Genomic DNA, 27,224 nt, shown 5'->3' with positions numbered 1-27,224 from the left:
CACTAGATATAGTTACCAGCAATAGTTGCTCAATATCAGCCCAGGGTGGCCAACCTGGGCTTACTGAGTAGATGCTGATGATTTGAAGATAACAGCTGTAGCAGGGTGAACAGATGCATCTGTGGTCTGGTGAAATGGCAGTAGAGAAAGAGACTCCCCCAACTTGGCATTTTCAAAGTGTTCTTTTATAGGGATTGCTATTCTTTGTTTCAGTGCTTTGGGGTTTTTCCATACCCAGCTTCTGTTTTTGCAGTTGTTCTTCTTTTGTCTTCAGTTTATCTCAGCCTCGGAGTGTTCTTGTTGCCCGTCTGGCAGGGTGGGTACATTTTTTTTTTTCCTTGTTATGTTCTTTGTGCCCTAGGCCTCAAAGGGATTCTTCAGCCATTTATTAATTAGTCTACTGACTGGTAACTTACATTTGGCGCCTTGTTGCTTACATAAACAGTTATCTTCTTCTCCCATCTCTATGCCATTCTCTCACCATTCACCCTTTTACAGACACTCATACATAAACACAGCTATCCAGTACACCTCTGATGCAGAGTTTATTCACTTATATCAAGCAGAAGGATACAAAATGGAGTTTTAAAGTTTCTTACAGGACAAGACTAGCATGGTTATGTAACCCTGGGCGCGACACTACATGAGCCCTCACCTGAATAATGGGATCCTGGGGTACCCGGCAGCCAGTAGCCCTGCCCAGCTCCCCTGGGAAGCTGCTACAGTGCCCCTGAGCGGAGAGCCTCCCATTACAATCAAGCACCCTCACAGACAGTTCTCAAACTATTTACAAGATTTAATTATTTACAACAAAACAAATAATCATTAAATAAGCACATGGATATACTGACTAATAAACCCTCAAGAATTTATTTACACAGTCTCTCACTTGTACACGGTGTACTGGGGATCCCATGTGCACTGCCCCTGGCAGGGTATCTCAGGGAGTGGGACTGTCTGTGTCCCTGCACGTGGTCTGTGGATGCTCCTTGGTGCTGGTGTCTGCCTCCGTGCTCCTGGAGTCTCCGGGCAGCAAGGGTCTCTGGGCAGCAAGCAGCAACTCCTCTTCTGCAGACCCTGCAAGACAGCCTTCCTCTGCCTTTGACCCCCTTCCCCGGCTCTGCTGTATACAGTGTCTGGGCTGCAGGCTGTAGCAACCCTTCTGTCCCTCACAGCCCCGGCAAATGCAGCCCCTCTCTGGGCTTTGCCTGCCTCTGGGGCCCCTCACCCATCAGGGAAACTAGGGCAGACTCCGGTAGTCCGCCGCGCCCCCCCCCCCCCCCCCCCCGGCTCTGCTGTGCTCACCCAGCCACACTGGCTGCAGTCAGGTCTCTCCAGGCTTAGATTCTCCACACAAGCAGTCCCTGCCTGATCCTGCTGTGGCAGCCTTCCGGGGCTGGAGAGAAGAACAGGATACTGTATCGCACTGGATGCGATGGTAATGTGTCACTCCCATTGCAGCTTCTGCCGCTGCTTCTGCAAGGCTCTCTCAGGGGCTCTCCAAGGGGACCACTGTGTTGAGACTCTGAATCTGGTCTCCAGTCTGTCCCTCAGCCCCCCCCCGCCCTCCCTCTCTCTTATTCCCCACCCCCGTGGGAAAACTGCTTCCCCCTTTATCCAAGCCTCTCGGCCAATCCCAGCTCAGGGCCCTTCCCAGGCTTTTGCTAACAGCTCTATTTCAAAACTTTGCTGGGGTTACATCACCCCTCCCACTTCCAACAGGGCTGCTCCCAAACAGCTTCACTTGCCCTCAGAGCCTACAGTGTCCCCTCTGGGACAAACTCTGTCTCTCTGCCAGGCAGCCCTTCCCATTCTGTTCAGGTGGGTCCATTTTTTAAAGGCTGCTACAGTTAGATTTCACCATTGTTACACTTTATGTTAACATCACCTACATTAGTTCAGTTCATGCTACAATCTTACCAAAGGCTATCGGTTTCCTGATCATAACCTAACTAGGCCTAGCTTCTTTAGGCACTGTAATAGGTCCTGTATCAGGCTGATTTCTTGAACATTGTTCCAAAAATCTCACTTTCTGCTGACAGAGTCCTTTTTTAGACTGCTGTAGCGGTTTTTTTGGCTCTTATTGCCAGGATTTATCTAGTTGGGGCATCATCTCTTAAGAACCCTGAAGTGTTTGCTATGGTGTGGCTTAGTTTGACCTATTCTTTTTCCCTTCTTGCTTGTCTTTCCTTAGTCTCCCTAGCAGCCATGTACTAAACATTCCAAAAACCAGGCCAGCATATAATATTAAGAAATGATTGCAGACCATTTAAACATGCTATACAGCCAAATGCTGAAAATGTTCTGATTCTCTACAATGTTTCATTAAAAGCACCGAAATGTTCCACAAATTTTGAAAAACTGAAAACATTTTAAAATTTTAATACAACTGAAAAATGCTTTTCTGCTACCTAGGTCAAACAACAATAACCTGTTGCAGATATATCTGTAAAAAAGGCTGGGAAGTAGCTTTTAAAAACACACAGCATTTGTAGAGATGGGGCAGTGGGACTGTCAGGCATTTGTCTTGGTTTATAACATTGACTTTGGGGTCTTTGGACTTTATGGGTTGCTTCTCTCCTCTGTAGCTCCACCGCGATTGCTCTGGAGCATCTCTGCTGAATGCTGAGAATTCCTGAGCTAATGTTTTGTATCTGAGGAAGTAGGCTGTTGCCTACAGAAACTTATGACAGAGGAGTTAAGCTTCTAGGCCAGGTACAGACCTTACACTTTTTTACTGATATAAGTGATTGGAAATTGGTCTATACCCGTAACAGAACAGAAGTTCAGCACACAAAACCAGTTTATAACCATAACAGAGCAGAAATTCAACACATACAGGATGTTTTAAAAATGGTAGAACCCAATCTAAGATTTGCTTCTCCCACCAAAGGGTGAATGTATGCTATGTTTGCTAATGATATAAACTGTGTAACTTAGATCAATTTCCCTCAGGCTTTTTTAATGTCTGTACCTATCCCTAAGGGGTAACCTTGCTCTTCCTCCTGCCTGAGCTATTGTAGAAAGGGAAGTTTATGAAACTGACATAGGCGAAAGACTGACTCTCTGACATCACTTGTTGCAATTAGTCTGGTGAACTGACAGACTCATGGGTAGGTGGTTGTTTGGAGGGGAAGGATCTTGTCATTTAGTTTGTTCTTTGCTCCTGGCTTAAGATTTTAAAAGTAGTTGTTTTTTCAGTAAAACACTGCATGCTTGACATTGTCGGAGTTTGGTAAGCTAAATGACACACAATATCCAAGTTTTGTATTTGAAATTCTGTTATATGCTGAAAATATTTAACTTCTCATTCTTTCAAGAGAATTAAAAAAAGTATTCTCCGTGCGGGAGGAGGGCATGAAAAAAGATCTCCATGCTGTATGAAGTCAAGGATGGACTCCTCTGTGCCATGCAGGGGACAGAGTTTTCCATCTTGTGAAGGATAATAAATTATACATCATAGAAAGTACTTCTTTTTTTATTTAAAAATGTGTTTAGAGAAAACTGGGGGGGGAAAAGTGGAATGTATGACATGGTTTACCAAAAATTAGTATCTGCTTTTTGTACCATTTAAGTATTTTTTTGTGTGTTCTAATTTGTTTTAAATAATCTAAGGCTAAAAATACATGTAATTTGAAAGCTTGTGGAAAATGTTTTTTTCTTTTTTTTATTCTTAGTGAAAGAAGAATAATTTCAGTTATGGCAAAACATCAATTAGACACAACTAGATTTTAACTACAGTTTTATATTTTAGTAAGTAAATTGGGCCATTGGTGTTGCACATGGATCAGGAGAAATAGCCTGGAGCAGAGGTATCAAACTCATCAGGCCACACAGGCTGGATGAGTGGTAGGGGGCTGCTCTGCAGGCTGGTTTGTGCCTATAGACCAGCCCGCATGCCATGTGCAGCATGTGGCGCCATATTTGGGGTGGTGAATGCTGCATGCAGCACCTGGGCTGGTCCAGGGCACCCTGTGTGAAGTATGCAGGTCCATTTTGCGACCCAGGGGCAGCATCGTGGGCTGGATTCAGCTTGTGGGCTGTATCTTTGACATGCCTGGCTTAGAGAATGGGGTGCTGTATCAACAGGACAAAACACTGTCACAGAATGTCATAAACAGCTGAGGAGTAAAGTGTAATTAAATGTGACCTTACGATTATCATGTTCTAAATGTATCACAAACAATGTATAAACAAGATAACCAAGTTTAATATTCAGACCCTTTTCCTTAAACTTTTCTTAATGATAAGCATGAATAATTTGACAGCAGTATGCTGCTTGAGTGCTGAGACTACCATCTATCATGCTGATCAGTATTGTTTCGTTATTTTCTTGTATTCTCCCATCTGTTGTTTCTTGTCTTATACTTTAGGTTCAACATTCTTTGGGCTAGGTACTGTCTTTTTGCTGTATCTGTACATCACCTAGAACCATGAGTACTGGTCCGTGACTAGGGCTCTTGCATGCTATAATGCAAGCAGCCGTCTGTCATGATGGTAACTGGGGGAAGTAGGGAGAGAGGGGAGGAGAAAAGGAAAATTGTGCATCCAGTGGTCTTGGGGCATCCAGTTCTGTATATTGCTAAGCTATAGGAAAGGATTAATGATTGATATAAAAAGTGTTACCTTGAGGAGCTGAGGGGTTGACAAATTTAATAGGGATTTTGAGTTAAATACAGCACATCTCCTTTTTATTCAACTCCAGTAATTGTGAAGTATTAGATATTAAACTCAAGTCATTATGATTACCTCTTTCTTTGCCTGCTACTCACTAGCTTTTTTTGTGACTCTGTTCTTGTAGTGGTGACTCAGCTGTTGTAACTAGAAACCAGAGATTTTCCTCTTCTGTTGTAAGTATAGAATCAAAGCTTTTATATAAACTAAAACACATTCCCTGTTTCGAGCATTTTGTGGGAGAACATACTAAAATGTTAGGATTGAAGTGGGACTGTGCAGAAACGAGAAATAAAGACATGAATGACATTAATTGAAGATGCTATATCATTGAGCTGGAAGCACTTCAGCATATTGATACAAAGGCTTTCAGGACCAAGAAAATGACTACATAGATTAAATAAATGGATAGGGTAAAATATTGAGTCCATAGAGAGGGTTTGCTGACATCAGTGTGTGTTGCCTTCTGTTCTCATGTAATAAGGGGCATTCCTTATTTTAAGTGGGTCTTGATGTAACTTCCTGTAGACCCAGAGATGTAATTCTTCCTGCTAGAGCCAGAGTGTACCATATCTCCATAGAGGTTTAATTTCTTGCCATCTCTTGCAAGAAGGTTTTGATCTGAATATGGTTATCTGGATGGTGGACATTCTCAGCAGTCTGTTAGGTATGGCAGTCCTTTAATATGCTGTCTTATACCCTGCATATTGATTTTATTTTTTATTTTTTTGGAACTAATCCAAAGTAAATACCTAAGCAATCACAATCACTTACACATTCTTCATTGTAATCCCACCGTATAAAATTGCTTCCTCTTCAGTGTAGTCTACTTTGATGATTAAAATAAGGATAACTAGTGTGCTTATAAACAAGACCCTTGGTGCATCTACACATGCGCTTACTGTGCAGTAGACTAATTTGCTGTAGTGTAAAGCATCACAGTCCACACGTGTGAAGCTATTAGACTGCAGCAAACTAATTTTCACCACCGACAGTACTATCTTATAGTGGCAAAAAATAACTGTACCTAAATGCACGTGTAAATGCCAACCCAGGCATACCTTGCGCCCAGGCAGCAAGGGCTCAGACTCTTGCCTGCTGCCTAGCCACAGAGCTCTGTAGACTGGGGCACTCTTATGCCCCAGCCAGCCCTGCTACCTCCTGGAGCCAAGGGCTGACCCCTGGGTCTGCTTCGCCCTATCTCAAACTGCTGTGGTCGCAGGCAGAGTGTCTGTATGTGTGCCTTGAACTGCAGGCGGTGGAGCATCTACATGTGCCATTTAGGTGTCATGATAAACTCCGGTGCTTTTTGTGTCAGAGTTTATCACGTTGCCTTAATGGCTCATGTACATGCATCTCCTATTCCCTTGTGGGAGACTGGGTCTGGTTTAGAGCAAGGCCTTCTGCAAGCTGAGACACTCCAATGTGTAGCAAATGAAATTCTACAACTGTGTTTAACTTTTTTTTTAATGGGAGATATTCTACATTGGTTTCATACTTCCAAGGTTATCTTCCCACTCATGTGAGTTTACAATGTAAAGGACTAAGTTTTCTGCTAATGTAAATGTGAGGGTCTTGTGGTCTTTCATTAGCAAAATGCTTGGCCTATTTTAAAAGGGAAGTTTTCAGAATGCTATTTTGTACAATTACAACCAAGATACTATTAGCAAATGCTGTGCAGACTCTGTTTAATTAAGAACCTTAATGATTTGATGATCATATTTTATTTTGGTCTGTTGTATTTTGTCTTTGTGTGTGTATGTTCAGTACAGGAGATGATGTGGGGTTTTTTTTGTTTGTGTAACCCCTCTTGCTGCGGGGTATGGGTGCATGGTTGTGGTGACTCAGTTTCCCCAACAGTATCTTAGTTTAATGAGAGGTTCAAGACACACCGTGATGGGGTCAAGGAACCCTTCAGAAAATGTCAGCTCTTGGTTTTCAATTCTTCTGTTGCAAAGAGCTCAGAAAGACCCCAACAGGTCAGTCTATTTTTAACACTTTGGATTCCTATTTGAAATATCTGGGTTTTTCTTGTGAATCATGTTTGCACACCTAATAGTGCTAACATTGCGTGACCCCCTGCGGCACCCCTGAGAAGATCTCAAGGTATCCTTGGATGCTGATTCAGAATCACCATCCTAGTCAATATTGTCCCCTTTCTAAATCAGTGAAAGCATTTTGCTTGTTTTAAAAATAAAAAAAAAAAGAATCTGAAAGTTAGTACGTAGTAATTCTAGGTGGTTCTTAGTATTTTTCAGAAATATATTGAAATCAACTAAGGAAATGTTCAAGTTTATCTGTAGAAGGTTAGGTGGCTGTCTTTCAGTCCATCTTGGACTGAGAACTTGTGGCAAAATTCAGCCCAGAAGGGATCACTGTCATGGTGCTGTAAATTCCTGAAAGCAGTGTTTTTGTTTTTCTTTTTGGTTCTTGATTTTTGTTTTGTTTTTAATGGAAATACTGATGCAATAGCAGCCTTAACACCACAAATGCTGTGTTGTGTTTTGAGTTTTGGGCACTCCTTCTAAATAAAGGGACTTTCAAGCTTTACTTTCTGCAACATGTCATTTTCCTGCAGCATATTTTTAAAGGGATTTAATAATGAATACAGCTCTGTTTGTCTCAACTCAAAGGAGTACAGTATTTCTATTCTAAATAGAGTTATGTCATATGTGTTCAGATTTGCCATTTCTCAGCTAATTTAATGAAGCTTTGTTTTCATCTAGGAGCTAAAGAGGCAATTTCACTGGAGTTTGGGAATAAAGCTTCTACTTATGGTACCCCCATATTCTGAAGAATTAAAAAGGGAGGTCTCAGTTTTAACTTAGACCTCAGGGGGTCTCAACAAATATGTTGCCTTAGAATGGTAAGGCTTACCTGAAGCTCTTCATCTTCAAGACTGGTTCATGACTGTTGACTTTAAGCCTTCCACCCAACAGCACACAGGAGTACCTAGTGACTGGGTCTCACTGTGACTCTAACCAATATAAAATGTTTAGATTCTTCACGAGACTGAATAGTCCACAAATGACTGGCAGTGATGGTGATGCATTTTAGAAGGCAGAGAATCCAAGTCTATCAGGCTAATTAGGGCTGGATTATGACATGCTGGGGCCGTAAAATATATCAATCTGAAGAGGCCCCATAGCATTACCAAAACAATCTGGCACTTCCCCCGTCGCTTCGGGACTAGCCGCCGCTCTCCCGCACCAGCCTGGAAGTGGCAGGGGAAACTTGCACGCGACTGCTGCCACCTCCATTAAACACCCTGTGCTGCTGCTCTGCATGTGGCGGGTGCTCCAGAACCAGCTGCTGCTACCCTCCCCAGCTCCCCAACTGGCTGCAGTGCCGGTTTTAAAAAAACCTCATTTTCAAATATTCAGCACGTATTTGCTTCTGAGCACTCTGGATTTGTGAGGTTTTACTGTGTTTATTCCCATATTTAGAGGCCCCTTAATGTGAGGTCCTAAGCTGTAGTTTACTTAGCTTGTGCCTAAATCTGGCGCTGAGGCCAATGGTAGACCTCAATGGCTATCTGTTCAAAGACAAGCACCAACAGGAAGCAGAAACAGTTATGTCATTTCCCTGTTTTTTCAACTAGAACTGCTTGGGAACTGTGATGTATTATTGCCCACATTTGCAGATGATTGAGTTATCAGAAGCTGGTGCTGCAGGCTGCAAATGTGGGAAGTTTACCAAATCCCATAATTCCCTATTCCTGACTTCTAGTCCTTCTGTACAGCAATTCTATCTCCTCTGCCTGTAATGGGAGTTAAGCACAGCAGGAGAGACGAGTGATCTGTAGACTGTTTCCGAGAAGGTCTCTGCTTCAGGAGGAAAAAGTATAGTGTGCAGTGGCTGCACATTAAGAGAGAGATAAGGAGGGAGGGTTCATTTGGTTTGGGCTAACTGAAGACTACCCAATATCATTGCAGACATCCTTTAAGTTCTCAGTAACCAGAATTTTGAGCTGATGGAAGGTTGTACCTGTCCTATCTTTTATGCCCTTGCATGAGAGGGCACAGGGCATATGCACGGCTCTGTTGTTTAAAAAAACAAAACAAAATGTCTAGTTTTACAGGCCTAGAGTGCTACTGTGGCTGTTATGCTTCAGGAAATATGCAAGAAGCAATTTTTTTTGTTGATGTGTTTTACTGGTTATAATAGCTCAATCTCTCCAAGCTATATTGTTGGTCCTAGAAAACATGCCACCAGAAAAAGCTGTGCTTCAGGCCTTACATGTGTGCACATCTACAGTGGGATTCACATTTACTAAAACTCAGAGAACCACCTTTACTACAGGGTAAGTACTTCCATCTTAGAGTTCAAAGATTTCCCTTTAACTGCTTTAAAAACATCAGGTTTATGCAACTCTGAAGTAGTTAAAATGTCTCCTAGAAAAATATTGGCACCTGAAGGGTATGCCGTCTTAAGCACTACTGAACAGTGTGTAGAGTTCAATGTGTGGGGCATAGGGTGCTATTTACTGTATATCTTTATGGTGATGAACACTTGCTTTCAGTTGCTTGTTTATTCTCTGTATGTCTTTTGAATTCAAATTTGAACTTTTGTTTGTGAGGCTGCAGTTGAAAGCCTCTAATTTTAACAGATAATAGGGAAAGTGATTAGAAGACAGTTGCAGCCTTGGAGCAGAAAATGCTCATTGGGATTGTTTAATTCATGATGTAGTCCTGTTGTAATTTTTGTGTATATATTAATTTACTTTTGTTTCAGACTATTTTATTCTTTTTAAAAAGTATTGAAAGAGGAAAAAATGCTAAGATGTGGTATTCACCTAGTGAGTTGTACTCTGACTTTCATATAAAAATAAATCTATCAAGTTCTGAAGTATCGTTTTGGGGCTTTATTTTTCTTTCATAAAGAAGAAAAATACTTGCCAAAGTAAGTATCTTTTTCCAGTTTGATGAAAGGCTCACTAGTCTCCTGTGATCTTAAGGCTTGGAGGTAAATAAGCTTTCCTGTCAGAGGCTGCCATCTTTGTAGATAGCTTTGGTGAAAATAACTTCATAATGGAATTTTTATAATTTTTTTTTAAGTTGAACTGTAGCTGCCTTGCTCATGCTGGAAAAAATGTGAAATGCCTTTTTTTTAACAGAAGGCCAAACATGAACTCAAGTGGATCAGTATATTGTACAAAAATGGATTTATTTTTGTTCTGCTTGTGAATGGCTGCAAACAATATGGCTTTGACATGCTGCAGGATACTGTCATAGTGTTGAAAGGGAAAGGTGTAGTGTGTGTTCATTAACTAATGATTAAACATGGGTAACTTTTATTTCGTAGGGGTTTTTTTCTGTTACACCTTCTAAAATTCTAGAGAACAGATGTTCTCAACTTTTTAAACCCTTGCCCTTCTGTTTTGTAAAGACACTGCATCTAAGATTCTATAACCTTTTCACTGTCATGCCCTATCATGCTTGCAGAGCTCAAAGGATATAGTTAGCCATGTTTCTGGGCAGCTGCTAAAAAGGAGTACAAGGAGCAGAGATTTGGTGAATGGATTAATTGAGCCTGTTGCTCAAGTCCAAGCCAGTGTGATGATGGATGCTTCTGATTTCAAGTTCTAAAAAGCTATTTAAATAGAAAACTTTTTCTTTTCAGTTTCGAGCTCCGAGGACCTTCAGCTTATTCGCACAGATCTTCTAGAATGGCAAAATTATAAACTGTAATGGTTTTGAAGTCTCTGAGGAATGGCCTATGTAGAACATTGCAAAATGTGTTTTTAATATCATGGCAAAATACTCAAAAATGCTGCTTTTCATTCATGAAACAGATCAAAGTATCTGTCAAAATGAATTTCATCTGAGGCTATAGTGACAATTTAGACAACTCAGTAATGATTACTACTTGGGGCGGGGGGGAGGTCGGGGTCATTTTTTTCCACCATGGATATAATAGAAGAAAAAATAAAAATTTTATCCTGACATTTGTGTTTAATGCACTAGTTAAAGATAACTTTACCTGTAGAATCTGCAAACACTTTCTCTTTCATGTCCTGTATATCTTTTATGGAATAGTGTTGAGAGAGGATGAAAAAATTACCTTGAGAGCTTAAAGTTCACATTCTGTCTTCAGAGAGCAATTTAATTTCTTAATAGCAAAAAATCAAGTATGTGGCATTTAATTAATTTTTATAAGGGTATATTATTGATCTTTTAAATCATTTTATTGGTTGTTATTTAAAGTGGAGCTCTGATAGAACTTGAGATTGGAATACACGAGTTAGGTGTTATGCAGGGTTTCCCCATTTTAAAGTTAACCAGATGAGGTAAACACTACCTGCTCCATGGATATTCACTTTATCTTATGAAACATTTAATTTGGGTGTCATCTCAAAATACAGGTGCTAACAGTGTCTAATGAGGGGAATTGTATATACCTATTCTGTTGTTGTGGTAATGGATTCCTGGAATCTGAATATTAAATACTGTAAATTGGATTTGTATAAAGGTCTACAGTGAAGTCAGCACTTCAACTATCCTAGGCTTTGGAGTTTTGCTTACTGTTTTCTTATTTTCTTTTCTTGCTGTAACTCCTTATTTTGTGTTATTGTGAGGAGGGTAAAGTTTAGTTGCCAATGATAGTGGCCCCAGGGGGGTTCAACTTTCTGTATGGATCATGATTGGAGAGGCTCTTTTTTTTTTTTTTAAAGACTCAAACCTGCTGAGATCCATGAAGATTAACACCAAGGTCTAGAATTAATCTGGGAACTAGAAGGGTATATGGGGCATCTGTGTGATGTATTCTTTGTGGGCTGTCTCTAACTGGGTGGATTACTGCTTTATGTTGGAATGTCTGTAATATCCAGTCAGCCCCAGATGCACTGATTTGTAATAGTTCAAATAATATCTGTTACCATGGTCAGAGCCCCATCCAAAGCATAGCTTCATGGCAGCCTATTTTCTCATTAGTCTTATTGCCAGTATTGGGAATTGCAATGAGTCCACCAGGATGCCAAGCCTTCACATTACCTTTATGAACACAGATAAGTAATTTGGATGGAGAAAGGAGTTGAACACCAGAGTGAGTCCTCCAGAATGTTTCATCCTTTCCTGCTCGCATCATTTCAGTTATGTTGGGGACATAGAGATGAGACATAAAGCAAGCTCACCATGATATTCATCCAAGAATCTGGAGGACAAGAGGTGGAGTAGCAAAGTCAGATGCGGGAGTGGCGAGAGACGCGCGGGTGAAAGCTCGCTGCGCCCCCGCTCCCCCGAAGCCCCCCAGAAACCCTCCAGCAGCCGTGGAGCCCCCCGCTGACCCCCAGCGCAGCCGGGGTAAGCGGGGCCCGTGGAGAGAAGGGGCTAACCCCTTAGTGTGTGTGTGGGAGGCGGCAGCTGAGTGGAGCCGGGCCAGGTCAAGCCCCGCCCAGGCCCCTACTTCGCCCAGCCCCCCAGGGAGCCATGCGAACAGGCTGCACAAACAGGCGCGCTTCTCTGCCGGCGCGTGAGTTAGCGCAGAGTTCGCGCGGGAGGGCGCCAGACCCTGCCTGCGCACCCCCCAGGGTAGACAGTCCCAGCTGTAGCCAGCCTACCAGAGGCATGACACGGATGGGCACGCGCCGCACCCCGAGGGTCCCCTCAGGCTCCGCGGCCCCCCCCCGGCACCTCAGAGACGGCCACCCAGACGGAGCCCCTGGTTCCGGGCTCCACGCAGACAGAGCCCCTGGGTCTCGGCTGCGCGGGCTGCCTGTCCCTTTTTCAGGCTCTGGGGCCTGGGAGCATGGCGACCTCCCCTTGCGGGGTCTGCTCCCTTTTGGGGTCTCTGGCACGCCAGCTGGAGGAGCTCCAGGCCACAGTCCACAGACTGCGTGCCATCAGGGACTGCGAGCAGGAGATAGACTCCTACTGCCAGGCCCTTCTCCCCCGGGAGGCAGAGGGTAGATCGCAGTCTCCCTCCAGGCCAGAGGAGGACTCTGGGACCTCCTGCTGTGTCCAGCCAGGGGCATGGACCAAGGTGGTCAAGGGCCCTAAGGCCCGCCGCACCAAGGCCCCACCCCCGCCACAACTGAGCAACAGGTATGCACCTCTTGCTGCCCCAGCAGAGCCTGCTGAGTTGCCGGCCCCCACAGGCAACATGGGCCCAACTGCAACTCCCGCCCCTGCTCTCCCCAAGACAAAACGTAAGGTGTTTGTTGTGGGAGACTCCCTCCTGAGGGGGACGGAGGGGCCAATCTGCCACCCTGACCCCTTAGCCCGGCAAGTCTGCTGCTTCCCAGGGGCCCGCATCCGGGACATTGCAGAGAGGATCCCCAAGCTCCTCAAACCAACAGACCGCTATCCCATGCTCCTTATTCATGTGGGCACCAATGACACGGCTCGGAGCACTCCCAGCCAGGTCATGAGGCGCTACAGGGATTTGGGAGCGGGGCTTAAGGGTCTGGGGGCACAGGTGGTGTTCTCGTCGATCCTCCCAGTCTCAGGCTATGGGCTGAGAAGGGACAGGAGGATCTATGTGGTCAACCAAAGACTGCGGCGCTGGTGTCGTCAGGAAGGCTTTGGCTTTCATGACCACAGCCCGCTCTTTGGCGAGAGAGGCAGCGAGCTGCTGGGAAGAGATGGTCTCCACCTCTCTCCCCTAGGGAGGAGGCTCTTCTCAGCCAGACTGGCTGACCTGCTCCACCGGGCTTTAAACTAAGCCCGCTGGGGGATGGGGGGACGACCGCCACTGCTGGCCCGCTGAACAATCCTTGCAAAGCCAGCGGATCATGGCACTCAAGGGAGCCCGCCCCAGCCCCAGCCCTGGTAAAATCTGTGGGCAAGGAAGGAGCCCCCCAGGGGGCACTTGCCTGCCTGTACACAAATGCCAGGAGCTTGGGGAATAAGCAGGAGGAGCTCATCCTCCTGCTCAGTGCAAACAATTACGATGTCATAGGGATCACGGAGACCTGGTGGGACTCCACCCATGACTGGACCACGGGGATAGATGGCTATACCCTGTACAGGAGGGATCATGTAGAGGAAAGGGGCGGGGGTGTAGCTCTCTATGTTAAGGAAAGCTACGCGTCCCTGCAAGCCAATATTGGCGACCAGGGTGGACGGCTGGAGACCCTCTGGGTTAAAATCCGTGGGGAACACGGCACAGGGGACACAATGGTAGGAGTCTATTACAGACCTCCCACCCAAAGTCCTGAGCTAGACCAGGAGTTTGCCCAGGAACTGGCTGAGGCAGCTTGCTCCAGGACCATGGTTGTCATGGGTGACTTCAATTACCCAGACATCTCGTGGGAGGATCGCTCAGCAAAATCTGAGCGGTCGCAGAGCTTCCTCTCATGCGTGGATGACCTCTACCTGACTCAAGAAGTCTATGGGCCAACGAGAGGCAAAGCGCTGCTCGACCTGGTGCTGGCTACTGGGGAGGACCTAGTCGGCGACCTAGTGATCGATGGGAAGCTGGGTGACAGCGACCACGAGCTGATCACCTTCACCATCCGCCGAAAAGCTGGCAAGTCGGTCAGCAACACGAAAGTCCTTGACTTCAGGAAAGCCGACTTTGACAAGCTCAGGAGGCTTGTCAGTGAGGCCCTAAGGGACTGTGACTGCAGGGAGAGGGGAGTTCAAGAAGACTGGTCGCTCCTCAAGGGAGCGATCCTCAATGCACAAACTAAGTCTGTTCCATCTCGGAGGAAAGGCAGCAAGAGGGCACAGCAGCCCCCCTGGCTCTCCAGGGACCTAGCAGACCTCCTGAGGCTAAAAAGAAAGGCCTACAAAGGATGGAGGATGGGAGTCACCTCCAAGGAGGATTATTCTCCACTGGTCCGGTCCTGTAGGGAGCAGACCAGGAAAGCCAAGGCTGCAACTGAACTCCAGCTAGCTTTGAGCATCAAGGACAATAAAAAGTCCTTTTTCAGATATGTGGGGAGCCGGAGGAAAAGCAGGGGCAACGTTGGACCCCTGCTGAACCAGATGGGGCAACTGACAACTGACGCCCAGGAAAAAGCCAACCTATTAAATAGGTACTTTGCGTCGGTCTTTCATCAGCCCCATGGGACGCCCGTGCCTGCTACAGGGCTGGGAAGTCCGGGTGAGGGTGATCCCCTGCCCTCCATTAATGCTGACTTTGTGAAGGAACATCTTGAGAAGCTGGATACCTTCAAGTCAGCTGGCCCTGACAATCTTCACCCCAGGGTACTCAAGGAGCTGGCGAGCATCATAGCCCAGCCTCTAGCGCGGATCTTTAAAAACTCTTGGCGCTCTGGTGTAGTGCCCGAAGTCTGGAAGAAGGCCAACGTGGTGCCTATCTTCAAGAAAGGGAGGAAAGTGGATCCGGCTAACTATAGGCCCATCAGCCTGACTTCTATCCCGGGGAAGATCTTAGAAAAGTTTATTAAGGAGGCCATCCTTAATGGACTGGCCGACGTCAACATCTTAAGGGATAGCCAGCACGGGTTTGTTGCGGGTAGGTCTTGCTTGACCAATCTCATTTCCTTCTACGACCAGGTGACCTATCACCTGGACAAGGGAGATGAGATTGATGTCATATATCTTGACTTCAAAAAAGCCTTCGATCTGGTGTCCCATGATCGTCTCTTGGAGAAACTGGCCAATTGTCGCCTTGGGTCCCCCACGATCCACTGGCTGGAAAATTGGCTCCGGGGTTGGACCCAGAGGGTAGTAATTGATGGAAGTCACTCATCGTGGTGTCCTGTGACCAGTGGGGTCCCCCAGGGCTCTGTCCTTGGACCCATACTGTTCAACATCTTCATTAACGATGTGGACACTGGAGTCAGAAGCGGACTGGCCAAGTTCGCCGATGACACCAAACTTTGGGGCAAAGCATCCACGCCAGAAGACAGGCGGGTGATCCAGGCTGACCTGGACAGGCTCAGCAAGTGGGCGGACGAGAATCTGATGGTGTTCAACGCCGATAAATGCATGGTTCTCCACCTTGGGAAGAAAAACCCGCAGCATCCTTATAGGCTCGGCAGTGCTATGTTGGTTTGCACTATGGAAGAAAGAGACTTGGGGGTCATCATTGACCACAAGATGAACATGAGCCTGCAATGCGATGCTGCGGCTAGTAAAGCGACCAAAACGCTGGCTTGCATCCATAGATGCTTGTCAAGCAAATCCCGGGACGTCATTCTCCCCCTGTACGTGGCCTTAGTGAGGCTGCAGCTGGAGTACTGCATCCAGTTTTGGGCTCCACAATTCAAAAAGGATGTGGAGAAGCTTGAGAGAGTCCAGAGAAGAGCCACGCGCATGATCAGGGGTCAGGGAAGCAGACCCTACGATGACAGGCTGAGAGCCCTGGGGCTCTTTAGCCTGGAAAAGCGCAGGCTCAGGGGTGATCTGATGGCCACCTACAAGTTTATCAGGGGTGATCACCAGTATCTAGGGGAACGTTTGTTCACCAGAGAGCCCCAAGGGATGACGAGGACGAATGGTCACAAACTACTACAAGATCGTTTCAGGCTGGACATAAGGAAGAATTTCTTTACTGTCCGAGCCCCCAAGGTCTGGAACAGCCTGCCGCCGGAGGTTGTTCAAGCGCCTTCATTGAACACCTTCAAGATGAAACTGGATGCTTATCTTGCTGGGATCCTATGACCCCAGCTGACGTCCTGCCCTTTGGGCGGGGGGCTGGACTCGATGATCTTCCGAGGTCCCTTCCAGCCCTAATGTCTATGAAATCTATGAAAGTCCACCTTTCTGATCAGTCTCTGGCTTATAGATACCTGGTAAATTATTCAAGCCCTGACATTCGTTTTTTGGGTCTGTAGGTTGATGAATATATTTGTGGCTGTGATTTGATTTCTAGTAGCCAGGTCTAATGGCTAAAGCCAAAGGTGTTAGCGGGTAGTCAAAAGCCAGGCAGAGGTCAGGGGTTGAAGGGTACCAACTCAAAGGACAGGAGTAAGAGGAAGCTCCAAGATACCAGGTCAGGATCAGGTGCCAAAGGTCTGTAACTGGGACATCAAGTCAGTGGCAGAAGCCAGGAAGTGAAAACCAGGAAGCAAGATGGAGTTAGAAAATTATGGTCAGGAACTGTAGTCACAGAGCTGGGAAGTAAGGCATGGTCAAGATCTGAGAAGCAGGAAACTGGGACCAAGTAACCAGGGTAGAAAGCCATAAGCAAGGAAAAGGATTGCAGAAATGGGGTGTTTCATACTGCCTGGAAGCTCAATGCCTTGTGTTGCAGAAATCAACTGTTATTTCAGCTGCTCAAGGACAGTGGACCGGGTTAGCAGGAGTTGTCTTGAGTTTGACTGGGTCCATAATCTTGTCAAAGTGTGGATCAGGGTAGGTCAGGTTTTTTAAGGGGACTCGAGAAGCAAAGGTGGCAAATTTTGGTGGCAAGGCCTGCAGAAGCTGAACCTTCATTTTAATAAAAACTGTATAACTTCAGTTCAACAGTTGTATGGGAATTGCTTATTGGAAACCATTGTTGGAGGATGCAGGAAGGAACTAGAAGCATTTCCTGCAGTCAGAAAAGTATTTCCTGTGTCAGTAGTTTTTTCTCAAGAGCATTTCTGAAGGCTGGAGTTTGGTAGAATTTCCACTTATCCTTACAGCACAGAAATTTACTAATATTTTCATCTTAAGCACTTCCTTAAAATGAAGGGGCATGCATATGACTCTGTTGGCCCTGTTTAATCTTACTGTTTGAATTTGCTCAAGAAGTTTTCATGATGTTTATCATATTAATTGTTGAGGTAGGCTGGGAAAAATACATTCTATCTGCTTGAGACATTACCATTTGAGGCCACAGAATTTAAGCTGCTTAACATGTTTCTTGAAAAGCAAAGTAACAAGCTCTTAACACTGATACAGGTGGCTAATATGAGTTTCTTTAAGTATTGATTATGAGTTCTACGTTATGTATACACAAGGGAAACTCTTCCTCCTCCCTTGCATGATGGGTCTTTTTGAGATTGTTTAGCAAAAACAGCATTTATTGGCTTTGTAAGTACAAATTCAGTGGTTAGAGATTCTTCTGTTTCTGACAGCAGCACAATAAAAATCCTGCAAATTTAGAATATCCATGTAGGATCTCATATATTACATGCAAGATGGTTTCAGATCTCAGATTCTTAATGATTGCTACCATGGAACTTGGGAATGACAGGCCCATTATTTTACTCAACAGTTAAAGCAGTGTCGGTCTGTTTCCAGATAGCAAATCTATTGATAACTAACAAGTCTGGGCAGACCTCCAAGTATTATATTTCAAGATAAAAACTACAGTAAGATGGAGTTAAGGTTAAGAGTATTTATCAGTAACTTTAAGGTTCCTTTATTGAAATCCATGTTTTAATCTTCTCAAAACTATGTACTACAAACATAAGAAATTTAGAAATGTAGGTGTTTCGAGGTAAAAATGAATGCAAAATTAAGGTATTATACAACCTCCACTTTGTACTGCCATGTAATAATCATAAGATCAAGACATTTTAGTGTTTGATGTCTGAAATTAGATTAACTGATTTTTTAAGGACATTTTAGGTCCTTTTCCCCTTCCTTCATACTCCCTTAAGGCATTACTACAAGACAGATATTTATTTGTTTAGGTGCTTTAAGTGTACAGTAAATACAAATACTAGAAGAGTGGCTTCTGCATACATTTTAAACTTCAGGTGTTGTCAAGTGAATGCACTTTGGGTAAGTTAAAGATGGAACTTGAAGATTTTTTAAGTTGAAAATGTTTTATAGAATTAGGATTTTTATTTATTTGTTACTGATTTGAATTCCTGTATCATCTCTTTGGTTGTATAATTTTTATAGGGTATCACAGAAATAAAGGCTAGGAAAAAGTTAAACATAACAAGAGGGTTTTAATTTTTTTTTAATCGTGCATGGAAGAAATAGTGTTTTTTGTATACAGAATGGCAATGCTTAATGCGCCGACCAATATTACTGCACTTCTGTTGGTGTCATATTAACTTTAGGAACTGTAATGTAAATAGGAACATCTATATATACTGGAACAATTGGAAACAGCATGTCAGGTCCGTTAATCCTGTTAAGTTTCAGCAGAACCTCCATGTGAACTGATCCCTTGTCAGTTTCTGAAATCCTTCCTGTTATCGTTAAAATTACTTGAATATCATCAATGGGCTCAGAGTTATCTCACCACTTTTCTCTTGGTCCTCTGATATCAGTGGAACTATTAAAATCTGTTTGTAATGTATCTGTGTCATTAGTCTCTCTCTTTTGTAAAATGATGATGTATAGTAACTGTCTGCACAGAAGCTTTTTCCTTATTTTTTTTAATGCTGCTTCTGTTTTGTGGTTTTGGTTTGCTGACCTACACTTCTAGAGTCGCCTTAGTCCAATACACTTGTTGACCTAGTTTTCATTTTTTACATTGCTAATAGGGTTAGTGTGTCAACACTTGAAAATATACAGTTGGCAACTTGGGAGATATGCAAGAGGCAGGAGCCCCTCCTTTCTTGTAAAACCTTGATGGAAGTTACTAAATTACTTGCATTTCTAAACTAACACTGCTTTAGTTCCCCTCCAGGGAGAACACCAAACAGAAATTCTCAGAGTTGAACATTAGTCAGTGTAATTAGAGGAGAGTGCTCTTAAAAGCAAGATAAGTATAATTCTTTGATATGGGAAGACTGTAAATTGTCCCCATCTCCCCCCAGACAAAAATGTGGGTGGTCATAAATTAGAAAACAGTTATGTTAGAAGGAGGAAGAATGGACTTGTGGTTAAGGCACTGGATTGGGGTTAGGAGATCTGCTTTCACTTCCTGGCTCAGCCACAGACTTCCTGTGTCTCATTTAATCTCCCTGTGCCTCCCTTTCCTGTCTGTAGAATGTGGATGATAATGCTTTGTTTCTCCCATGCTTTATTGGACTTCTCTATGTAGACTGTAAACTCTTTGAGATAGGGACTGTATGCTCACATGGGCTAAGCACAGACAGTCAAAAAGCCAGAGGCTGAATTGATTCAATTTTTTCAGTTTAGTTTAAATTGCGTAGATTGAACCGAGAAGCAAGTGAACAGACATTCACTTCTTATTCTGGAAATACAGTCACATACCTGCAGTGGCTCAGGCCAGAAGTTGGGGTGCACTAGAGCATGCCTCCCAGTTATTGCCAAAGGGAAGGGAGGAGAGAAGCCCTTCAAGCTCCCACCCACTGCACCTCTAGATTGAGCAGAGGGTGGCCAGGCCTTAGCCTGGGGCCAGTAGGCTGAGACTGGGGGGGGGGCGGCTTTAAACCTGCCTCCCTGGCCCACATGGGACCCTAGCCCTGGTCTGCTTGGGGAAGTAGCCCCTACCAGGCTTCTGTCCCCCACTCCCTGTTTTGGGGGGGAGGAGGGGAGGACAGAGTGACTGCCAGGGTTTTGCCTCCCCCGCCCCCTCCTTTGAGCAGAGAGTGAGGGGCATAGCCACACCCCAGCCAAGGGCTCGCAGATAGAGGTGAAGCGGCCCTCCCTGGCTGCATGGGACTGCATCTGAGGTCTGTTGCAGGGGAGGGGGGCAACCTATGCCAGGCCCTTGCCCCTTGAGTGGAGAGCAAGGGGCATGGCTATGCCCAAGCCGGGGGCTGGGGTTTCCTTGGGGGTGGGAGGAGGGGCGGCAGCCCCTGCCTGGCTTTTCCCCTGCTCCCTACTCAAGGGAAGGGTGAGGGGCATGGCCAGATGCTGGCAGGCTTAGGTGGAGGGGGTGATGGGGGTTTAAAACCCTCTTTCCATCCCACCTCAGCCTGCCAACCTGGCCATATTACCCACTCCTCCTGCTAGAGCAGGGAACAGGGGAAAAGACTGAAGTGCTGCTCCACCCCTCCTAGGCAGACCCCTGCTAGAGTTTAGAGGCAGGTTTCCCCCTCTAACCCCTTCTCAGCTAACCGGAGCAGCTATAGTGCTTTGGCTAGGGCCAACCCTGCTTCATTGGAACAGATAGCACAGCCCAGAGCTGCAAAGCATCCTGGGATTCTGGGGGACTGTGAGTTAACTTGAACCAGGAGTGGCTCTGAGAGAAGTTCCATTAAGTGGTTTGACTTAAATCAGTTGAGTCTGATACTACATCCAACCAGGTTTATCTTAAACTGGTTTTGGTCATTTTGAAAGCCATTTAAGTGCACTGAACTTCTGTTCTGATACAGGGTTAAACTGGTTTCTGATCACTTAAACCAGTGTATGTGTACCTTCTGTTCCGAGTCAGAGTGCCCAAGGCAGTGAAGACGTGTTGTCCTCTGTGTTGGGCCTGGGACTTCTGTTGCAGTGTCCCACCTCCTTCTCTACAGACTAAACCCTGGAAATGAGCTGAGGAGTAGTTGGCTATCTGAGAGCAACTCTGAGCATGCACTACTTAAGAACTCCTTAGTTCTCTACTTTGGATGTAGTATTGCATAGAATTTGCATTCTCAGGTATGGCTTCAGGGCCTTATTTCTTGGAGTTGGTGCGTGCAGAGTGGAAACACGTGGGCAGACCCTGTATCATGGGAGTGCTCTGAGAGATTGTATAACTTCATGTTGTGAGACTGCCCTAGTTCATACCAAGGTATAAATGGTGGGAGCTGACTGCAGCTATTCTGTTCAATTATTTACTTTTACCTTCTTAAATTGTTTATATATTTTAGGTATGAATGAGGGGACTAGTTTCTGTCATAGGAGCCCCCTTTGGCTCCAGGTTAATTGAGTAAGATCATTTGGTCACTGAAAAACCTTTGACATGTACGTTAAATTAATTTGGCATCCAGGTAGGGAATGCAGGCACTGGTGCTTCTTGCCAAAAGCCTTGAACATGGTTAACCAAGCTCCCAAATGTATGTGTTCTTCTAATATCCTGTCCTAAATTGTTCTATGGTGTTATTGGGCAGTGATAAATAGCTACTATGTCCCACAACAAAATATTGAGCTTTACTGAGCTTTAGTAATGGCTGAAATATACTTCTGGCTTATAAAATGCTTTAGGAATCTTTATGATGGCAGGAATTATGTAAGTGTGAGAGACTGATGTATATTACTTTGTGTGGCTGCCAAAAATGCTACCATGAGAGTCTCAGGCATAATTCTATAAAAGTTCTAAAGTGTTCCATTTTCTCAATGGGCTCTATTTCCTTCTGTCATGTCAGTTTGTATTTAGAATTTCTTTATTTTTACTCGGGGTAAGTGACGCTTTAATCTTAAATCTATCTATAGTCCTTTTTTAAAAAACATTTTTTTTTTTTTTTTTTGGACTGATAAACTGCAAGAACTTTGAAGGAGCGGCTATGAGTTGTCATGTCTATGGAGAGTTTATTGGTTTCTTACCCCTCAAATTTTTCTTGCTGCTATGGGTACATGCTTAGGACCCTTCTACATGTTACATTTATGCCACAATTAACATATTAATCACATCATTGCAGAGCCACTGGCGGGAATATTCGAACGCTCGTGGCGCACGGGCCAAGTCCCAGAAGACTGGAAAAGGGCTAATGTGGTCCCCATTTTCAAAAAGGGGAGGAAGGAGGACCTGGGCAACTATAGGCCAGTCAGTCTCACCTCCATCCTTGGTAAAGTCTTTGAAAAAATCATCAAGGCTCACATTTGTGAGAGCCCGGCAGGGCAAATTATGCTGAGGGGAAACCTGCATGGGTTTGTGGCGGGCAGATCGTGCCTGACCAACCTAGTCTCTTTCTATGACCAGGTTACGAAACGCCTGGACACAGGAGGAGGGGTGGATGTCGTATACTTAGACTTCAGGAAGGCCTTTGATACGGTATCCCACCCCATACTGGTGAACAAGCTAAGAGGCTGTGATGTGGATGACTGCACAGTCCGGTGGGTGGCGAATTGGCTAGAGGGTCGCACCCAAAGAGTCGTGGTAGATGGATCGGTCTCAACCTGGAAGGGTGTGGGCAGTGGGGTCCCGCAGGGTTCGGTCCTTGGACCGATACTCTTTAATGTCTTCATCAGGGACTTGGACGAGGGAGTCAAATGTACTCTGTCCAAGTTTGCAGATGACACAAAGCTATGGGGAGAAGTGGACATGCCGGAGGGCAGGGAACAGCTGCAGGCAGACCTGGATAGGTTGCACAAGTGGACAGAAAACAACAGGATGCAGTTCAACAAGGAGAAATGCAAAGCGCTGCACCTAGGGAGGAAAAATGTCCAGCACACCTACAGCCTAGGGAATGACCTGCTGGGTGGCACAGAGGTGGAAAGGGATCTTGGAGTCCTAGTGGACTCCAAGATGAACATGAGCCCGCAGTGTGACGAAGCCATCAGAAAAGCCAATGGCACTTTATCGTGCATCAGCAGATGCATGACGAATAGGTCCAGGGAGGTGATACTTCCCCTCTATTGGGCGCTGGTCAGACCGCAGTTGGAGTACTGCGTGCAATTCTGGGCACCACACTTCAAGAAGGATGCGGATAACCTGGAGAGGGTCCAGAGAAGGGCCACTCGTATGGTCAAGGGCCTGCAGACCAAGCCCTACGAGGAGAGACTAGAGAAACTGGACCTTTTCAGCCTCCACAAGAGAAGGTTGAGAGGCGACCTTGTGGCTGCCTGTAAGTTCATCACGGGGGCACAGAAGGGAATTGGTGAGGATTTATTCACCAAGGTGCCCCCGGGGGTTACAAGAAACAATGGCCACAAGCTAGCAGAGAGCAGATTTAGATTGGACATTAGGAAGAACTTCTTCACAGTTCGAGTGGCCAAGGTCTGGAACGGGCTCCCAAGGGAGGTGGTGCTCTCCCCTACCCTGGGGGTCTTCAAGAGGAGGTTAGACGAGTATCTAGCTGGGGTCATCTAGACCCAGCACTCTTTCCTGCTTATGCAGGGGGTCGGACTTGATGATCTATTGAGGTCCCTTCCGACCCTAACATCTATGAATCTATGAATCATAAACAAGAATGGTGCTACACGTGTGTCCAATTTAAGGCATGATAAAATGGCAAACCAGCCATAAATTTGTTTTACGTTATTTGGAACAATTTTACAGCTGGCTTATATGGTACCTTATTGAATGTGCAGCTGGGCCAACAAGCTGATTGTTGGCAGGGGCCAGAGATTGTAGTGGGGTTTAGAAGCAGCCCCAGTGTGGTCCCTGCACTTCAGCAAAGCTTTGAACCCTTATATAAAAAGGATAACTAACAAGAGAAACAGTTTTTCTTCAATCATAAGCTGTTCAGCCCGTTTATATATTGAAATCTTGAAAGATGGTGGGTGTTCATTTACTGGGAGTTTTGTATGATGCTACTTTCGGAGACCTGTACAATCCTAAAGAAGTTGAAAAAATAACTGTAGAGTAGATGTATTTAGCCATGGTAGTCTGAAGTCAGGTGGAAGGCAAGGCAGATTGACACTGTCTAGAGTAACTAGTTTAGTTCAGAGGCATAAGCTTTTGTAAGCAATATCTTATTTTCTTCTGATGAAGTAAGCCATTGCTTATGAAAGCATATGCCTTTTTGAATTTGTCTATAAAGTGCCACTGCCCTGCTTTCTGCCTTTGAAGTAGATGCAAGTTATTAGTTGTTCATCTTCCAATTCTCAGCTTTGTTGGCTTCACTTAAGGATAATTCAAGATGATTTTAGAGTATCAGTGTAAGATCATTTTAATGACTTAGTGGTGTCTGCCTTTCAAACTGTCATGGCCAGGAACCATTTGAGTGCGAAAAGGGTGAGTTTATCAGATTGTCGGTTAATTTTTATCAATTTGGACTCGTCTCTTTTCCTTTCTCTTTAGAAACAGTTATTTTAATGCTATTAAAAATGAAATACTGATATTGGTTACTACAGACAAGCTGAACAACATTTTCCAATCCATAGTAATTTAGTTTAATTGTACTTTAATTCTGACAACAGCCTGGCACCTTCCACACCCCAGAAAAGGGGAGAAAATGATTGTAGGTTAACAATATCTGACTAAGCAAAGATGCAGTAGGGGTATTTCTGCCATGGAAAGCAGTAATTCAGTTTTCTCTGATGGCTGTAGTTTGTGTAATAAAGAAAAGAAAGAAAGATGACCAAACGCCAAACGTAGGAGCAAGTCGTGCTTATGGCGTGGGGGAAGTAGTGGGCGCGGCCTGACAGCGGCGGCCCTGGTCCCGGGCTGATTGGCAGGGGGCGGGTGGATGCAGCCCGTTTAAAAGGCGAGCACGCCAAAAGAAAGGGGGGACCCGCGCAATATCGGAGAGGCCTGATCACCCTCACCGGAGGTCCTGCGTCCACGAAATCCCTTCCCCCCCCCCGGACACCCCCATCACGACTGGGTATACCATCCGAATGTGTTTAGAGCTCTCGAGTCACCAGCGAGTTTAATGGTGAAACAGCTGTTAAGAAGTTTTTTTCTGCCTAAACTGTGAGTAAAGCATTTACTTATCTCACTGCCTCCTCGGTGTTTTTCTTTCGACGGAAGGAGAGACAGAAGAGGGAGGAATAAGGCCCTGGAACCCTTTTGTCCCCGGCCTGCTCGCATAGTCTGGGTCCAACCACCCATTATTAGGTTGAACATGGCGTCATGAACAGGATCCCCGGGGCAAAGAGGGAACGAAGGAGATGTTGACGAGTTAATCAGGCATTGCCCGTGGGGAAACCATCACCGGCCCCCGACCACGAACGCCGATGATTTACAGGCCCATGTGGCGTATCATCAAGCTGGGCAGGACGGAAAGATGGGAGGCTATGTTTCCATCCGCCCAACTGAGGGCAGCGAGGAGCTGCTTAAAGAATGGGTCGTTTCTGGCCTCAGCCCCACAGTCTTAGGATGCCTCCTTTCCAGTCCCGCGGTTCTTTACCACCCGCCCGACAAAAAACCAGAGGCGTTACTTAGCTGCGTCAAGCCCACAGGCACAGATGACTGTACTCCCACAAAAGAGTACGCTAGGTGCATCCGGTACCTAAAAGAGGGGAGCGGCTGCGAAATCCCTCCCAATAAATTCAAATGCCCCAATCTCAATCCCAGAGGCGCCGAAGATGAAATTCTAATGGCACTCCGTGAGAGTCTTGAGACTGATGGACGGGATGCCACAGGGTGGACAGGGCAAAAGTGGAATAAGGGAAAAATGATTAATATCCTGTTTCGCTCGGTGACCACCTTGCTATGACACGCAGTGAACCAAGCCAGCATAATAGATATGCTGACTAGAACGGCCGCGCAGCAGAGTGCTGCACAGCCCGAGCCACCGCTTAAAGATGGTGCTGCGGGTAAAGAAGAGGGCGTGGCCAAAGAGTCCCGGGCGGGAAACCCTGTCGGCCCCGCCTGAGGAACCGCCTCCATACAACATTCCGCTGGAGCTATGTTCCACCCTCCCCGCCGACGCAGGTGCACCCGTTCTGCATGCAAACCCTGTAGCCTTAGTGAAAACTGTCATCGATGGCGCGGGAACCCGCACCCTCACTACCTTCCACACGCGCACCAGAGGGGAACTCCAAGAGCTGACAAGAGATACCCGACTAAATCCGGGTGAAACACTGGCAATATGGCTAGGATGACTGATATTAGAGCACGGGTCAGATTTGGTAGACCCGGAGGAGCGTGCTATCCTAATGCGCCAACCCGCATGGAGTGGAGGAGTGTGTAGCGACATGACTCAAGTACTGCGCAATCAGGCTTGGCCAATCCCTTTGTGTGCTGCCGCGGTCCCAGTGCTGTTGAACTGAGCTCATGCTTGGCATGCGGATCCGCCTGATGATCCATCGCCCGCACAGCTCCTGTAAGCAATAGCGGGAGCCAGTTACTTAACCTGGGATGCCGGACGGTATCCACTGACCCTGACTCCACACCAGGCAAACAGTGTTTGGCCACATCGTTGGTGTAACGATCCTGGCAAGGTCCCTGTATCCGCGTCAACAGTGGAGGCCTGCATTGAGGTTTATGGAGGTATGAATACACCCATGTTCTGCTTGTTATTACACCCACTGGTAGGGGAGCTGATAGGGAACGTTCTAAGTAGTCTGGGAAAGCTCACCACAGCGCGCAAAGTAGAATCCAAGCCCACCCCGCCAGCGGCGGTACAGGCGGTAGGAGTGTGGAAAGCAATGCCTAGAAAACCCCGAATTGATCGTTCACTGCGTGGACGACCGCCGGACCGCACACTTAAAGAGCATGCTATGTTTGGCTTTCTGCTAAGCAAACGCGGTCTGACAAAGAATCAGCTTCATGGGTTAGGGGATGAAGGGCAAAAAATACTGGCGCTGAACCTAGGCTTTAAGCTTAAAGAGCAGGAGCCAGACAGAGAAAAAAATGAGTAGCGGCCGTCAATACGGGCGACGACGGCAGACCCACTAATGAGGAACGCCCGTACACAACTTATGATGTCAGCACAACTGCAGACTCTACCCCTATCCCTACGCGCTTTTTGCTAGACACGGGAGCTCAAGTAAATGTGTTGAGATCTGAAACACCCCATGTTAAGACATCCAAAGTCATCTTTGTACAAGGGCTAAACGCCATGACATCTGTGCCCACGGTCAAGTTCTGGATCAACAAAAGGGTACTGCATGGAGTCTTAGGGGGCATAAATATCTTGGGTATCCCTGCAATAAAGGTGTTAGCTTTAAAGAACGCCATATACCTAGCACTCCCATTGACTGTGACATCAGGCGAAAAACACCAGCCAGCGCTAGCAAACCCTACACCCT

At 45.7% G+C, this 27,224-nt stretch overlaps 1 protein-coding gene across 43 annotated transcripts in view; it reads left to right on the top strand.

The window, feature by feature from the left end:
• The window catches only part of LOC102563423 (hypothetical protein), a 718,626-nt gene that overhangs the window by 47,767 nt on the left and 643,635 nt on the right, over nucleotides 1-27,224 (top strand). For 34 of the 43 annotated variants that reach the window (XR_009460815.1, XR_009460817.1, XR_009460816.1 and 31 more), the window contains one exon: nucleotides 4,802-4,850. The exons of the other annotated variants lie outside the window; for them this stretch is intronic. The gene's annotated coding sequence lies outside the window, so the exon portion shown is untranslated. The remainder of the gene's footprint in view (nucleotides 1-4,801; nucleotides 4,851-27,224) is intronic. 43 annotated transcript variants of the gene reach the window in all.

The sequence above is a fragment of the Alligator mississippiensis genome, chromosome 3 (genome assembly GCF_030867095.1).
Source record: "Alligator mississippiensis isolate rAllMis1 chromosome 3, rAllMis1, whole genome shotgun sequence".
NCBI classification, from domain to species: Eukaryota; Metazoa; Chordata; order Crocodylia; family Alligatoridae; genus Alligator; species Alligator mississippiensis.
Note: the sequence above shows the minus strand (reverse complement) of the source record. Positions and strands in the feature narration are given on the sequence as shown.